Genomic DNA, 5,503 nt, shown 5'->3' on the forward strand with positions numbered 1-5,503 from the left:
GTGTGATGAGTCGGTATATGCAAAATCCAAAGAAGCCTCATTTGGAAGCAGTTCGACGAATACTGAGATATGTGAAGAATACAATTGACTATGGTCTTTTGTACAAGAAAGGTGAAGACTGCAAGTTAGTTGGTTATTGTGATGCTGATTATGCAGGAGATCATGACACCAGGAGATCAACAACTGGGTATGTGTTTAAGCTTGGCTCCGAACAATTTCTTGGTGTAGCAAAAGACAACCAACGGTATCATTGTCAACCACTGAAGCTGAGTATCGAGCAGCAGCAATGGCAGCTCAAGAGAGTACATGGTTGATACAGTTGATGAATAATCTACATCAACCAGTAGATTATGCAATTCCGTTGTATTGTGACAACCAATCGGCAATTCGGCTAGCGGAGAATCCTGTCTTTCATGCAAGAACTAAACATGTGGAAGTACATTACCACTTTGTTAGGGAAAAAGTTTTGCAAGAAGAGATTGAGATGAGGCAAATCAAGACAGATGAACAAATTGCTGACTTGTTTACAAAAAGCTTGAGTGTTGGAAAGTTTGAACATTTTCGTCGTCAGCATGGCGTGATTCAAAGAATGGAGGCTAACATTGAGGGGGAGTGTTGAAAATTCAATATTAGCCTATATGTTCACACCTAAATTAATTTGATGTCATTGCTTACATCAATTTAGTTTTGATGTCATTGCTTACATCAATTTAGTTAGGTGAAAATTAAGTATTTTTCTCATGTTTTAATTTCAATGGTTTAGATTATTTAGTGTTTATTTTAATGAGTGGTTTAGATTGTTTCTTGTAACCTATAAATACCCTACTTGTATTTGAGTTTTATCATCCAACAATCAAAAGCTTAATTATAAGCATTTGAAAGCTTTCTTAAGAGTTCTTCCCTTTTGCAATTTTGTGAGATTATTCTAAAGAGAGTTTTTTTTTTTTTTGATCAATTAGGAGTTTTTACTCTATTTTGATTCAACAAACATGATCAATCACAAGCAGGAACATCCCGAGACCGATGTAGAACAAGGATGATGCAACTTCTGCAGGACATGAGTATACAAAACAATTGCTACATCAGTTCTTGATTTAAGAAACTAGTAGTAAATTACCACCGATAAACCTAAACTTTATGAATATGAAACATAATATGGATGGTTATCAACATAGATAATAGTATAAACAAGGAAAAAACCTCAAAGGACATATTGGACAACATCTGCAAAGGTGTAATCATGCAAAATAATTATACCAATTCTACATGAAAGTAGGAAAAAGATTTTAGTTGAACTAGAGTGCGTATGAGCGTCTCATCCTTGAAGAAAGCTTGAATTGCATTAGTAAAGAACTGTGGAACAATCAATGAAGAAATGAAAGCAACAGGTGCCAAAGCCCAAAGAAGGATCCTTTTTCCTCTTGGACGTCAATTTGCTCTCTTCCACTAGCTGGTGAGTAAGCCCATTAAAGGAAACGGTTCCACCCCCACCAGATTTCTCCTGCCCAATGGGTTTCAAACATGAGTTTGGGTCAGAACCAGGCACAGGCTATCCTCCCTTTCTTCGATCTCCACAATATAACTCCCTATACAACATTTTCACTTCAGGAATTAAACACCCTGAATTTTTTTTTTCAAAAAAAAAAAGCCTCTTTCTGGATGAGTCTGTTGATGAGGTTGATGGGCGTTTCAGCTTAAACCCCATAGTTTCCAACAGAAATCCTCTGCCTCCTTTTTGTGCCCTTCTTTGTACCTCATCAATAATTTTTTGACACGTTTTTTTTTATTTAGGGTAAAACTCGTTCAATCTTTCAAAAGTTATTACTTCCTTACTTCATCTTCCACAATTTACCTCTACAATCTCATCGTCCATATTAGCAAAACATATTAGAAACAACCTGTCTCAGAGCAATTATTATTAGACAGAGTTTAGGTGGTGCAATTATTCTAGAAATCCTGGATTCTTCTGAGTTTTGGCAGTAATGCATGCAAACTGCTTATTTGACAGGGTCATAGATGGATAAAGTTGACCATTGTTTTGTGTTCATAAATAAGATTAAGACCATTGACCAAACTAAGCCTTTTTGCTTTAGAAATTCAGACCCACCATTGCTATTACCAAGGCAAAGATTAAGAAATCTTATTTTTGAAGAATTGCAAGTGAAGATTCCAAGACTCCACGAGGATGGGGGCAGTCATAAAAGAACAAAATTGGTATAACCGGGAGCAGACCCAAGATCCAACAACTCATAATCTATGATGGAAACTCTGATTGGAGTTTTGAGGTACACAAAACCCAGTGTTGAACAAGTCTTTCCTCGTAATCCTTAAGAGTTTGAGGATAAAGATGGATGTCCAGCACCCGATACCTTACACCAACCATTTTAAAGGTGGCAGTATTAGAATGATGGTCACAGTGAAGCTCCTTAGAAGAGTAATCTCTCCAGTCTCTAGGGAGAGTTAAGGTTATGGCGTGTGATATTAATAAAGTGAAAATGTTTCTCCTAGTTCATCGTTCCGATGCTCTGAAATAGGTTGGTGTTTCTGTTCTGTTTGGCTAACGTGGACAATGAGAGACTAAATGCCCCCTTTGTGTGCCCCTCTTTGTACCCCCACCAATAATTCAATTTACCTCTAGAGTCTCATTGTCCAATTAAGAGTCAAATCCCCCATTTTAAACAAGTTTTAGTAAATCAAACATACATACCATGTTGTGTTAATCATACTTCTATTCTTAAGCAATTTTTTGTGTGGCAAGCAACTCTATAATGATTTTGAAGTGGGCATTTCAAAAGTCGTATACAAAAGCATTTATCAACTACTAACATGAATTTAATCTACGAATTCACAATTAAATGACAGTAAAATTCTCTCCTATCCAATGTCATTGGAGCCAACGACCTCAAAAGTGCATGAATGAGAAAAACAATAATAAAACTAAAAATGATGGCTTTACTGTCCGATCAGCAAAATGAAATATAAGAATAAGTTTACAATATTACTCACTTAAGGAGGGAATAAACTAGAAAAGCAAGAGAATGTTCTCACGCAGCAAGCAAGAACAAGATCTACAACAAAAAAGGGGGTTCTAAAATTTTGAAACTTTGCAAGAATTCATCAGGAAATGCTACTGAAAGTATTTTCTACAAACCAACCGTAAGAGGAATGTGTAATCCAAGTCCCCAAGCCAACCACCTAACGCTTGGAAAATGTGGAGCTTTACGAGCCTTCTTGAGCCCAACCTTCTTCTCTCCACCACCCTGGAGTCCCTGGTCAAAAGCCCTTCTTTCTTCAAAGGGCTCCTATGGTCCGCACTCACCTTCAACAACGCACGAGCAATGCCGAGGGAGATTGCTTGAGCCTGTCCTGAAAGGCCACCCCCATGAGCTTTCACAAATACATCGTAACCCGTCTCATACCCCAACGTTACCAATGGAACCTTTATGTACTGCAGCCATAACGGGTTCCCTTGAAGATACTCCTGCGTCAAATAAGGATGTTAATCAGACTTGTTAGATTGTCTTTGGGTTTTAACTTTTCTTCAAGTTGAATTAGCCCAATACAGACACACTATCAAACACCTGAAAGACAACTAATTAATTCTTAGTAGCACACAGAAACCGACGAGTCCAATTTTACCTTAGCGTCACGGTAGTTGATAATGAACTTCCCAGTGCCTTCCTGGAGAACCACACGAGCAATGGCGCATTTCCGACGGCCCGTCCCTATGATTGTCTGAGCCGCGAACCCACCAGGGAGCCTGGACTTAACGTACTTCTTGAGGTTCTCAACCGGTTCCGCTTCGACCGGGGCTGCCACAGTGGCGGCAATGGAAAGGGAACGGGTGGGTTTGGGGGAGAGAGAAACGGGGAGGTTTTTCGGTTGAGGAATCAAAATGCTGTTTGGACTCCGGGAAATCTGAGAAGAAAACGAGAGAGACGAAAGGGATGATGCCAGGGAAGAAACAGAAAGGGCCATTTTTAACCCCCTAAACTTCTATGGGAAATGGATTGTGATTGCAAGTAAGTGGCCTTTTTGTGAGAACCAGAGGAGGGAGAGGATAACCTACAATTAATAGACGATAACGCCCTCAGCATTTGCTTACTAAACGTCGTCGTCTTTTACTTATATTCCACGTCCCTCATTTTCCTTATCTATTTTGGTTTCAGTCCTTGTACTTTTTTCAATCCAGAGTTTTAGTCCCTTAATTCCTACGATGTAATTTAATTTACTATTATGATTGTTCGTCCACCATTAATGAAATTTATTTTATGCGGCTACAGAAGCACGTACGCATAAATTGATTTATGCTTTAATTTTAGCATTCCTCCTGGCTTTCACCACAAATCATTAAACTTAGACACACTTCACGACATCTCAAACTAAAAATTGCATATGATCATAAACAATCACAGACTTAAATTAAGAGAAGGACTAATAAAATTTTAAAAACAAAAAAATATATTATCAAAAGAAATTAAATTATACATTAAATTTAAAATTTTCAAGAATGTGACCGTCGTCCAGATTATTGATCCATTCTTATGATGTAACATAATAACATATGTACAGATAGAAAATAACATCAACCAACCATCCTCCACCCAATCTACTAAAGTACTAATAACATATGCATGTTACGCTTAAACATTCACGGCTAGTCATTTCACGTTGTTCTTCGTCTACAAAGTTCTAATCCGACACCTCCGTAAAATATGCCTCAAAAATTTTAATTTATCACAATTTTTCCAACACATACTATATCAAATACATCTGATAATCTTGAATAAATTTATTTCGTTACACCCCAAACATATTGTCACACCCCAAATTTCTAGTTTATTTTAAATTTAAATTTATTAGAATTTTTGGAAACCAAACTACGAATTTCTAAAACCTTAAGGGTCGATTTCCTAAATTTTAGGGAATTCAGGGATTTAATCCGAAAGAAAAAAATTCGGTTACTATAGATATTTGAACCCGAGGGTGTCCATTCCTTATCCACTAGCTAGGGCACTATTTATAATTTCAAATAATAAATGTTTCTTTTAAGTCTGATTTGAATAAGACCTGGGAAAAAAATGGGCTTATTCGAATCAAACTAACCTCCCACCGCAAAATTTAAACCTTCCCCGTCACTTCCCCCTCCGTTCAACCAATGTCCGACCATCGTGCGGTGCACCGCCCTAACCATCGTGACCATCGTCAGCCCGCGACCAAAACCCAATCGATCGATTATCATAAAAGCCCGCTTTTCTTTTGATGCCTAAGTTTTTTTTTATCTTCTTTTGACGTATACTGATCAATAAAAAGATAAACTTTTTTATTTGCTAATCAATTTGGATTTGAACTTATAAAATTTTAGAAAGATAAACGGATTTTTAATAGAAAATACAAAGAAATTTTTTAAAATATATAGTAATTTTAGATTTTAAGGTGGTGAACGTCCCTAATATATATATATATATATGGTAGTTGAACTCGAATCTTTAAAATAACAACA

General features: G+C 36.9%; 1 pseudogene; it reads right to left on the reverse strand.

Annotated features, from left to right (window-relative positions):
• Nucleotides 1-3,074: 3,074 nt before the first annotated feature.
• On the reverse strand, nucleotides 3,075-3,993 carry LOC120169088 (annotated as a pseudogene).
• Between the last annotated feature and the right edge of the window lie 1,510 nt (nucleotides 3,994-5,503).

Source organism: Hibiscus syriacus, unplaced genomic scaffold, assembly GCF_006381635.1.
Source record: "Hibiscus syriacus cultivar Baekdansim isolate YM2019G1 unplaced genomic scaffold, ASM638163v2 tig00111745_pilon, whole genome shotgun sequence".
NCBI lineage: Eukaryota > Viridiplantae > Streptophyta > Magnoliopsida > Malvales > Malvaceae > Hibiscus > Hibiscus syriacus.